The 13,049-nt window shown below is 26.0% G+C and overlaps 2 non-coding genes across 2 annotated transcripts; one reads left to right on the forward strand and one right to left on the reverse strand.

The window, feature by feature from the left end:
- Positions 1-511: 511 nt before the first annotated feature.
- On the reverse strand, positions 512-722 carry LOC136090407 (small nucleolar RNA U3). The gene has a single exon (XR_010643405.1). It is a non-coding gene; the product is annotated as a small nucleolar RNA U3 (small nucleolar RNA).
- Positions 723-7,836: 7,114 nt separating this feature from the next.
- LOC136090406 (small nucleolar RNA U3) lies at positions 7,837-8,046 on the forward strand. Its single transcript, XR_010643404.1, has one exon. It is a non-coding gene; the product is annotated as a small nucleolar RNA U3 (small nucleolar RNA).
- The last annotated feature ends 5,003 nt before the right edge of the window (positions 8,047-13,049 follow it).

A 13,049-nucleotide genomic window follows, 5' to 3' on the forward strand; every position in this document is an offset into this window, starting at 1 on the left:
ATAAGTTGGCGATATAAGTTAATAGCAAAGTTTATCAACTTGCAGATTTTCTCTGCAAAACAAGATATTTTCGATGTTATATTGTGAAAATTCTTAATACTGTTGTGAAAATTCTCAAAATTAACTATATTTCTAAATTAGATAAAAATCGGTTTTCGGTATATTTTTCTACCGAACTTTTGCTTTTTACCGAATTTATAAAAAGTACCGAAATTTCAATATCGGTTCGATTGAAACTTCGGCCGAAACCAAATTTCGGTCGATCGCTACTCCTAGCAGAGTAAAACAATTAGACTGTCATGATTTTTGTGAATTTCAGATTTTGAAATTTATTAGTGCTATTTTCTTGTTACGATTTTTATTTTTACTATCGCCTTTATTCTCTTGATGTAATTAGATTTGTAAATATTTACCATACTGAGTTTTATAATATTTTTGTCTTATATGCAATGATGTAGCAATTTATACAATCACGTTCATCGGTTAAAGATTTACATTTCATACAAACTAAACCATTCAGCTGGTGACGGCACCCTCTGCCAATCTTCGAAGATAGGCAGAACGATCATCTATAACTCTTAAAAATCTCACGATCTCAAGAGTTTAGCATCACGCTCAGGCGCTGTCACTTCAGCTCATCATCATGGTTTGGAGGGTTGTCTTTGTAGAATTACAATGACAGGACGCATACTATAGAAATGATCCTCAGTTAGTACGGTCTTAAAGTAATATTTGGCAAAATAAAATTTTGCAAATTTTTCCATTCTGTTTTAATTGTGGGTTTATAATAACAAAGTTTATCTGTGCCTTCCATTCATAAGATCACATACATTCATAAGATTCATATGATTATGTTAGTTTTGCGGAAACTGCTTGTTAAAACTTAAGATTAAGCATTTTTCTGAATTATTAAAAAAATTAAAGAGAACAAAGATATTTAAAAAAATTCATCACAACAAAAATATTAATGACAAAAAAAACAACAGAAGAGTTGTTTTAACAATTGACGCGCTTTCACGCTGTTTAATATTTAATATATCATTTTGTTTTAAAAACATTATAACCCAATCTACAATAGTAAAATAGTATTAGCAATAGTAAAATAATGTATATATTGTTCTATAAAATATTCTTTTAACTTTTTCTACTTTTGACAGTTTTAAACTTTTCTATAATATATATTTTAACTTTTCTATATACTTTTAAATTTTTATACTTTTAACTCTTTTTATAATATATACTTTTAACATTGCTATAAAAAATTTTCTGTGTTTTGTACAGGTTATGTTGATTTAGGGGAAATCGCTTTTTTAAAATATAATTTTTAATATCTTAAACTAGATAAAAAAAAATTAGGATTTATAATTCAATTACATAAAGAGTACTAGTATGATCAGAAATTAAACTTGTAAAATTACAACTCGCTGCCTTTTAGGGAGTTTTAAATTTTATATGCGTTTTTATATGTTATTATTAATGACTAACTGTCAAGACCTGTTTCACACCTACCATTTATATACTTTATTATATATATATATATATATATATATATATATATATATATATATATATATATATATATATATATATATATATATATATATATATATATATAAATATATACATATATATATATATATAGTCTATTTTAATTAAGACAGAAAATAATTCATTTTTGCTTTAAGTTAACTTTTAACACTTTATAACTTTAAATTGACTCTATATCTTTAATTAAACACCGAAGTTGGACGCCTAAAAATTATATATATTTCCGACTTCTTTTTATTCCTCCCTCTTATTACTTATGAGTTTTAATGTACAAACTCTACATTAAAACTCATAAGCAATGAGTTTCGATGAAGAGTTTAATGGGGGGAGGTCGGATGGAGGACGTTTATTAATTTTACTTGTTATCAACAAAACAACAATATCACAAAACTTAAAAAAAAAATATTCAAAAAAACATATATCAGTCACTAATAGGAAAAAAAACTTGTGTATAAAGGCGTTAAAAATCGTCGATTTTTCAAAAACTTCGGTTTTTTCAAAATTAGTAAACGTTTAATTTTCACCACAGTTTAAAACTTATGTGAACATAATAAACTCTATTAAACTATATTGAACCAGTTGTTAAACTAGACTATACTCCGCATCCGTAAATTGTGGTACGCACCCGAGAGTTATTAAATAAAAAATGGTTTGGCAAAATTAATAAAATTTATATTATTATAAAAACTAAAGGTTCTTTTTTTTCCAGAAATTTCTAGATATGAAGGACTTTTTTCCGTTTCGTCTTGAGAGGGCACACCAAAAGTTTATCGCTCCGCGTGACACTAACCTCAGCAACGCCACTGGTTGTTGGTGTTGCTAAATAGCGTAATTTAACATTAAAGAGATCATAGCTTTAAAGAAATCATAACTTCTGTTACGATAGCAGTTTCTATTTAAAAAAATTAGAACCAATATTTATTGCCAGTAGCGACAATGATTAAATATCTATCAATATAATAATATGATTGTAAATAAAGTTAATTAAAACAACAACAACAAAAATTATTTCACAAAATTAGAAAATAAAATAGATAAACTTTTTAATGGAGATCTTTTTGCAATGGTTTCAAAATATTTGTTTATGTTTAAAAGTGCAAACATATTAACACCAGTTTTGTAATAAACAAATGTAACATTCTGCTATTTCTATTAATATTTAATAGCAAAATATTGTCTTGGGTTTTAGTGAATGATTAGAAGCAGTGAGTTCCAGTAATGAAACTAAGTAATAACTATTATTTTTTTATGAATAAAAACAATAAATTAGGAGTTAGTTGACTATATTTAGTTACTCTCCAAACTTTTAGAATGCAGTGTATATATAAAACGAAAGACTAATAAATGCAGATTTTTTTTTTGCTGTATTGTTTTCTAAAAGTAAAACTTAAAATTTTGTATTAAACGGAATTTTGTTAGGCATAAGGCCGTTTTCCACAAGACGAAATATTCGCGCGAGACGAATTTTTTCGCCATGACAAAATGCCGTTTTGATTTCCACTTATTTTCTTTTGCGCTACTATTTTTTCGTTATCAACGATAGTAATGGCAGTAATAAGTTTACGACGTATGTTTAACTAAAAGCAACTATTACATTTTTTGCATACTTTCTACTTCGAAACAATGTACTTTAAAAGAGGGGGAGGGGGTAATAAACTTTTGCCTAATAATAGAAAAGGGTTCAATAAACTGTAACGGATCCGTTACGAGAGGAAGAAGGCGACATATATATATAAATTTAATCACGCAGTTTTTGACATTTTTTAATCCTTTCCTCCCTCTCGTAACGCATCCTTAAGACTTTATTGTACCCACATCATCCCCTCCTTTCCTCAACAGATGGTAGCGTAATTAAAGTTTTTATGTTTATTAGGCGTAAAGGCCATTTTCCACAAAACAAAATTTTCGCGCGAAGCGATTTTTTCCGTCGATAAGCATGCGCAGATAAAACATTTCTGGTAATTGTGCTGATACAGCGTTTCGCTGCATCGATAAATAAAGTCGGATTCATTTCGACATTTTGCGAATCGACGTAAGCGAAAACCAATCAAGTTTCAAATATTGTATCACGTGATGTCAAAAGTAATAAATCCGAAAGCACTTTTTTTTTAAAATGGCAAAGGAATAATATTCTGGCAATATTATTTGTTTTCTATGAAATCACTCTGAATATTGGCAAGCATAAGTAAATTCATGAAGTAAGGAGCAATACTTAAATCAAGAATTTACAAATTTAAATTTGCCGAAAAATTCAATTCTGAAAGTTACAATTCAAATGAAGGTTTATCTTCAAGTTACCACACGACTGACCTCATGAATATAAACTTATTTTTATTTTTATTTTTTCAGTTTAACACAGTATAATAATTTTTACAATGCTTGTTTAAATATATATAAAATAAGTTCAGCTACAAGAGTATACACTAGTATTACAATGAAATAAGGTTAAAGCAGATAGGAACTCAAAGAAAATAAGGATAACATTACGTTATCGCAATCTTTTCATAGGGTCCCTTTTTAAAAGAATAATAAATGGTAGATTTATATAATAAATAAGAAGAGTATTAAATCGTTTTAATGAATCGTAAATATACAGCATTAATATCGAGTATAATATAAATATAAAACTCATAATAAATATAGGGTAGGGTGGGGTAATATGGATTGTTGGGGTAATATGGATATATTCAATAAAATAGAAGAAAAGAATAAAGCTGAAAAGAAGACTGTATCAGTAAGTAAAAGAAAACTGCTTGACATAACCAATACAGTTTGACTTTTTAAATACGTGAAAAGCAATAAGTGTGATATCAAAAGAAATATAATGATTATCCTTATATCAAATATAATGAGTATCCGCATTACCCCACCAGTGGTGTAATTTGGATATATGAAAGGTGTTGTTAAAAGAGAATTAGTATGTTAGTTATTTAAAATATATTTATGTTTTACTCATTGTGATTTTCTTGTATACACCCTGAATGTAAAGAAAAATAACAAAAGTTTTTATGGTGGTTTTTAACTAAAAAAAAAAAATATGTTAGAAACAAATACATCTAAAATTCTATCCGTATTACCCCTCCCCACCCTACTAAAGAGATGGTATTAAGAAGAATATAAACACGTATAATATAAAGCTCGTATTAAGAAGCAAAATAGTAGCAAAGTTACCGGTAAAATAGTCAAACAAAAAAAAAATTAATTAGTTAAAATAAAACTAACTTTTTTATTCTTAAAATTATTACATTTTAAAAATTTCTTTTCTTGCTTGAAACTTAAATGAACTTAAGGACTTCACCGTAAACTTAAAATCCTTTTGACATTCATTCCGTAATTTAGGTCCTCGATAAGATATACAGTATTCTAAGAGTTTGTTACATTTCCGAGGCAATTTATTTTTACATCCATCATTTTCATCTTTAATAAGAGGTTTTGCATGTTCACGTTTATGTTTAGAGTATATGATTCGGCAGGCGTGTTTTTGTAGCTTATAAAATTTTTCAAGTTTTGTTTTATGCGTACTAGCCCATGATATATTAGCAATATTAATGAAACAGTGAACTAGCCCAAAATATATCAATTTAAGACTTAAAGAATTCACGTATGAGCGGACTAAAGCTTTTTGAAAAAAACCCCACACGGAGTTAAACCTGCTGCTCGTTCTTGCAGTAACAGTTTTTTAACAGAAATTTTTATATCAGAGTTTAGGATTTATTTTCTCATACTTTCTTATAAAAAAACTTTATATTAAATTCTTATATTACAAAATGATACCATATCTTAATACAAAGACAGAAATGTTAAAATTAATGCATAGAAAAAAATGTCCACATGTTTCAAAGTAGAAAGTATGCAAAAAATGTAATAGTTGCTTTTAGTTAAACATACGTCGTAAACTTATTACTGCCATTACTATCGTTGATAACGAAAAAATAGTAGCGCAAAAGAAAATAAGTGGAAATCAAAACGGCATTTTGTCATGGCGAAAAAATTCGTCTCGCGCGAATATTTCGTCTTGTGGAAAACGGCCTTATGCCTAACAAAATTCCGTTTAATACAAAATTTTAAGTTTTACTTTTAGAAAACAATACAGCAAAAAAAAAATCTGCATTTATTAGTCTTTCGTTTTATATATACACTGCATTCTAAAAGTTTGGAGAGTAACTAAATATAGTCAACTAACTCCTAATTTATTGTTTTTATTCATAAAAAAATAATAGTTATTACTTAGTTTCATTACTGGAACTCACTGCTTCTAATCATTCACTAAAACCCAAGACAATATTTTGCTATTAAATATTAATAGAAATAGCAGAATGTTACATTTGTTTATTACAAAACTGGTGTTAATATGTTTGCACTTTTAAACATAAACAAATATTTTGAAACCATTGCAAAAAGATCTCCATTAAAAAGTTTATCTATTTTATTTTCTAATTTTGTGAAATAATTTTTGTTGTTGTTGTTTTAATTAACTTTATTTACAATCATATTATTATATTGATAGATATTTAATCATTGTCGCTACTGGCAATAAATATTGGTTCTAATTTTTTTAAATAGAAACTGCTATCGTAACAGAAGTTATGATTTCTTTAAAGCTATGATCTCTTTAATGTTAAATTACGCTATTTAGCAACACCAACAACCAGTGGCGTTGCTGAGGTTAGTGTCACGCGGAGCGATAAACTTTTGGTGTGCCCTCTAGACTGAAAACTAAAAAAAAGTCCTTCATATCTAGAAATTTCTGGAAAAAAAAGAACCTTTAGTTTTTATAATAATATAAATTTTATTAATTTTGCCAAACCATTTTTTATTTAATAACTCTCGGGTGCGTACCACAATTTACGGATGCGGAGTATAGTCTAGTTTAACAACTGGTTCAATATAGTTTAATAGAGTTTATTATGTTCACATAAGTTTTAAACTGTGGTGAAAATTAAACGTTTACTAATTTTGAAAAAACCGAAGTTTTTGAAAAATCGACGATTTTTAACGCCTTTATACACAAGTTTTTTTTCCTATTAGTGACTGATATATGTTTTTTTGAATATTTTTTTTTTAAGTTTTGTGATATTGTTGTTTTGTTGATAACAAGTAAAATTAATAAACGTCCTCCATCCGACCTCCCCCCATTAAACTCTTCATCGAAACTCATTGCTTATGAGTTTTAATGTAGAGTTTGTACATTAAAACTCATAAGTAATAAGAGGGGAAAGGGGAGAAGAAGTCGGAAATATATATAATTTTTAGGCGTCCAACTTCGGTGTTTAATTAAAGATATAGAGTCAATTTAAAGTTATAAAGTGTTAAAAGTTAACTTAAAGCAAAAATGAATTATTTTCTGTCTTAATTAAAATAGACTATATATATATATATATGTATATATTTATATATATATATATATATATATATATATATATATATATATATATATATATATATATATATATATATATATATATATATATATATATATATATATAATAAAGTATATAAATGGTAGGTGTGAAACAGGTCTTGACAGTTAGTCATTAATAATAACATATAAAAACGCATATAAAATTTAAAACTCCCTAAAGGCAGCGAGTTGTAATTTTACAAGTTTAATTTCTGATCATACTAGTACTCTTTATGTAATTGAATTATAAATCCTAATTTTTTTTTATCTAGTTTAAGATATTAAAAATTATATTTTAAAAAAGCGATTTCCCCTAAATCAACATAACCTGTACAAAACACAGAAAATTTTTTATAGCAATGTTAAAAGTATATATTATAAAAAGAGTTAAAAGTATAAAAATTTAAAAGTATATAGAAAAGTTAAAATATATATTATAGAAAAGTTTAAAACTGTCAAAAGTAGAAAAAGTTAAAAGAATATTTTATAGAACAATATATACATTATTTTACTATTGCTAATACTATTTTACTATTGTAGATTGGGTTATAATGTTTTTAAAACAAAATGATATATTAAATATTAAACAGCGTGAAAGCGCGTCAATTGTTAAAACAACTCTTCTGTTGTTTTTTTTGTCATTAATATTTTTGTTGTGATGAATTTTTTTAAATATCTTTGTTCTCTTTAATTTTTTTAATAATTCAGAAAAATGCTTAATCTTAAGTTTTAACAAGCAGTTTCCGCAAAACTAACATAATCATATGAATCTTATGAATGTATGTGATCTTATGAATGGAAGGCACAGATAAACTTTGTTATTATAAACCCACAATTAAAACAGAATGGAAAAATTTGCAAAATTTTATTTTGCCAAATATTACTTTAAGACCGTACTAACTAGGATCATTTCTATAGTATGCGTCCTGTCATTGTAATTCTACAAAGACAACCCTCCAAACCATGATGATGAGCTGAAGTGACAGCGCCTGAGCGTGATGCTAAACTCTTGAGATCGTGAGATTTTTAAGAGTTATAGATGATCGTTCTGCCTATCTTCGAAGATTGGCAGAGGGTGCCGTCACCAGCTGAATGGTTTAGTTTGTATGAAATGTAAATCTTTAACCGATGAACGTGATTGTATAAATTGCTACATCATTGCATATAAGACAAAAATATTATAAAACTCAGTATGGTAAATATTTACAAATCTAATTACATCAAGAGAATAAAGGCGATAGTAAAAATAAAAATCGTAACAAGAAAATAGCACTAATAAATTTCAAAATCTGAAATTCACAAAAATCATGACAGTCTAATTGTTTTACTCTGCTAGGAGTAGCGATCGACCGAAATTTGGTTTCGGCCGAAGTTTCAATTTGAACCGATATTGAAATTTCGGTACTTTTTATAAATTCGGTAAAAAGCAAAAGTTCGGTAGAAAAATATACCGAAAACCGATTTTTATCTAATTTAGAAATATAGTTAATTTTGAGAATTTTCACAACAGTATTAAGAATTTTCACAATATAACATCGAAAATATCTTGTTTTGCAGAGAAAATCTGCAAGTTGATAAACTTTGCTATTAACTTATATCGCCAACTTATGTATTAAATCTCAATTTGCGATACACATGTAATTAATTTTAACATAATACTTGTCTTTATGTCTTTAAAACTATTCGCCATTTAAAGACACGAATAATCGAGCATCAAAAAAGGGATAAATACTCACACATTACAAACATTTTCATTCAAATAAAGGCTGTTTTAATAGTTTTAATCATGCTAGTTTTTCAAATTTGGATTCGGCCTCCAACAAATTTATATTAAAACTCAAAGAAAGCATGTACATAGAGTGGGAAAAACTCACTGTTAATAAATAAATGAACCATGTAAAAACGACAATTTCAATCTAGTTCCTTTTAACATTACCGATTCTTTTACCTTTTTTAAAACATATGTTTCATTTTTTAATTTTTATTGTATTTTTTTTATAAGGTCTCTATGATTGCAACTCAATTTTACTAATTTGATTTTAGCATTTCAATATATTTTAACTGATGATGGCTATGCTATACGACAAAAAAGCGCCCAACTTTTTGATTAAATTATAAGATAAATATTAATATAAAAAATTTCAAAGCTCTAACTACGTATAAACTTTTAAACAAACCAATAAACCCGTTAGTTACAAATTTTAAGTAATTGGCTGCTAAACAATAATAGTAGCATTCAAACACTTAGTGACGATGATTGGAAACGATTCTTTATAAAAAATTACAAAAAAAGCACAAACAATAAAGCAAACGACTATGTAATAAAACGCATTTTATTTTACTAAGCACGTTTCTCGTGGAATCTAAAATGCCATCCTAACTGATCCAAGAACGCCACTTATTTGAAAGATAGTATACTCATCATGGTACACCGTGATGCAAATTTTGAAATCTTTTAATTTTTTCTTCGGAAAAAAATTTAACTGGAATGTTCAAACTGAGTGAAACTTTGACATCGTGCGCCAATAAAAACGCCAGTAGAATACAAACCACTCAATATAATTTGATAAAAAGCGGTGCAAATGTAGCCTATGGGTTCGCCAAAATCTGGATAAAATTTCAGTCTCGATTGTTACCTGTTTGGAATTTATGGCAGTTTTATTTAAATTTTAATAGTTCTTTGCTACTTTTAACTCAAAAAGTTACCAATTAATGTGATATTGTGGTCAATATTTTTAAAGTAATGGTTACATGAGAGTTCTATTATGTAATACCAACAATAATAATTATAATTGTTTATTGGTACATGTACCATTTTTCATAGGCCAAAATAGTGATTTGCTATTTAAAGCGTGGTTTGAATTGACTTATGTATAACTGGAACAAATCAATATTTCTTAATGTATAAACTACTGGTTTCATTCCTTAATTCAGTATCGACAATGCTTAGACAAAACTTTAGAAAAAAAAACTTTTTTTTGCCTAGGGTGATACTGGTGGTTTTGTTAAATGCTTAACAAAATAGAAAATTTGCGAGATTGAATAACATGATTTACAAGACTTAAATCATTCAAGATAGCAACAACCCAAGCTGTCTGAATCGTATAAAAACATAGGTAATAGAATGCTAGTAAGTAATTTTATTCTTTAAGTCTAATCTTTTATTTAAAAGTCTAGGATATGTACGTGTGTGTGTGTGTATATATATATATATATATATATATATATATATATATATATATATATATATATATATATATATATATATATATCTATATATATGCATACATAATTACTTATTTTATGCTATTACAACATTAATGATAAATATATATATATATGTATATATATATATATATATATATATATATATATATATATATATATATATATATATATATATATATATATATATATATACATATACATATATGTAATATATATATATATATATATATATATATATATATATATATATATATATATATATATATATATATATATATGTATATATATATAAGTTTAATTTTGCTGTGAGCATATATTCAGCAAGAGTGCTCGATGAATGATATCAGAGCTATATAATTGAATTTTTGATGAGATTAAATAAAAATAACTACATGATTTTTACTACTAAAAGTTTCATGCGTTTAGCAATCATCAGGTAAAAATCTTTACCTGATAATTGCTAAACGCATGAAACTTTTAGTAATAAAAATCATGTAGTTATTTTTATTTAATCTCGTCAAAAAATCAATTATATATATATATATATATATATATATATATATATATATATATATATATATATATATATATTCATATATATATATATATATATATTTATATATATATATCTATATATATATATATATATATATATATATATATATATATATATATATATATATATATATATATATATATATATATATCATGAATGTTGTAATAGCATAAAATAAGTAATTATTTTACAATAATAAAAAACTCTGAAATAAATATTAAAAAATAGAAGTAGTAATTTTTTTTAGTTTTATTCCCTCTTGCTTCAAATTTGGACTTGTTCGTTGCAGGGATGCGGAGTCCCAAAAAGGACGGGTTTGAAAGTCACAAAAAGATTACTTTATCCTAGTTTTTGGTATCCAGGAGCTCTAAAAATATAAATAAGTTAACGGACTACTAATAGGAAAAAAATGAAGACTTTTAGGTTAGAGGAACAATCATTTTTTGAACCCGGAGTCCTTAGGTATAATGGCGGCAAGGACTCCGGGCTTAAAAACAATAAGTTTCAAGTCATTAAATCTTATGAAATTTTTTCTTATAGCAGATCATAAGTCAACAATCATGTTTAGAGCTTCTGGACACTACAGACTTGGAAAAAGTAGAGATATAAAGCCAGAGTCCTTTTGGGACTCCGCATCCCTGGTTCCTTGTTTGATTGATCGTACATTTAAAGTTAAGAATATTTGGGTTGGTTTTGATAAAGATATTTAGAATCTATCATTAGTTTTACAAAATAATAAATTTCCACAAAAAATTATTGACTATGAAATTAAATCCTATATTGATAAGAAAATGAACCCATCTGTTTCTAACATTGTTAATAGCTTAAATATAAGATACTTTAAGCTTCCATACATTGGAGTGTACTCTAATTACACTAAAATGAAAATTTCAAAAATTGTTCATAAATATTGCAAGGATGTTCTAATAAAATTAATTTTTACTACTAATAAAATACAAGATTGTTTTTGCTTAAAAGAGTCACTTCCTAAACTGCTTAAACCTCATGTTGTCTATAAATTTTCTTGCGCTGGCTGTAATGCCAGTTATATTGGAGAAACCTCCAGACACTTGGCAACTAGAATAAATGAGCACCTTAAAAGTGATAAACAATCTCATATATTTAAACACTTAAATTTATCTCTTAATTGCAAAATTTGGCTAACTGTGATTCTTTTGAGATTTTGGATAATGCCCCAATCAAACACAAATTAAAGATAAAAGAAGCCCTCCACATTAAATGGGAAAGTCCCTCACTTAATAAACAAACTTTACATTATACTATAAACTTATCTATTTAATTTTACTTTCAGTTTATTTATATATATATTTTTTTGATAGTTGGTTATTTTGATTGGTTATTTCCCAAGTTATTTTGTAATAAATATATTGGTTTTTTATGTATAATTTTTTTTCTGTTAATATTTCTCTGTAAAGGCTTCTATTTTTTAATAATTATTTCAGAGTTTTTTATTATTGTAAAATAATCTTTTGAAAATGTAAATAAGTTTTACAAAACATGTCAAGAATAAAAAACATTGTGTTATTTAAAAAAAATAATTATATATATATATATATATATATATATATATATTATATTATATTATATTATATATATATATATGGCCAATTCCATAGTTCAGTGACGCATCATGCGGAGAGATTTTTTTTAATAGAAATTTTTCTATAACTCAAAAATAATTTTTTATTACTCTAAATCAATCTTGAATTAAAATTTTATAATATAAACTAAACACAATTGTATTAACATAACACTGCTACATAGCAAAAATTAAAACATGAGTTCAGTGACGCAACGCGGAAAAAAGTGTTTTTTTATCAGCATACTTTTAAATGGAGTTTTCGCTGAAATTTTAATTCTTGCTTGACTTAATAGATTTTTTGTTGTTGTAATTTATTCATTTGGCAATAAGGTAGTCATAAAAAAAGCCACAAACAATAAAGTTTTCATATCGTTTTATTTTGCAGAAAAAAAACTATCAGTTCAGTGACGCAACGTTCAGTGACGAAACAAAAAGACGAAATTAAAATCATTTTAAAAAGTTTTGTTATTTTGTAATAAATTTTAATTATACTCAGGTGAAAATAGCATCGGAACAACGTTATCATTCTGAACATAAAAATAATGTGATTTTGATATACCTTTGATTTTTCTTGAATAACTTAGAATTGAACTGAATCCAAGTTCATTTTTTTGTTGTCTTGTATCGTTTTCTGACATGTGAATTACAGATATTTGCAAATCTTGTAATGCTAACGCAAAATCTGCTGCTGACCTGATTTCGTATTGACTAGT

The sequence above is a fragment of the Hydra vulgaris genome, chromosome 13, assembly GCF_038396675.1.
Source record: "Hydra vulgaris chromosome 13, alternate assembly HydraT2T_AEP".
Lineage (NCBI taxonomy): Eukaryota > Metazoa > Cnidaria > Hydrozoa > Anthoathecata > Hydridae > Hydra > Hydra vulgaris.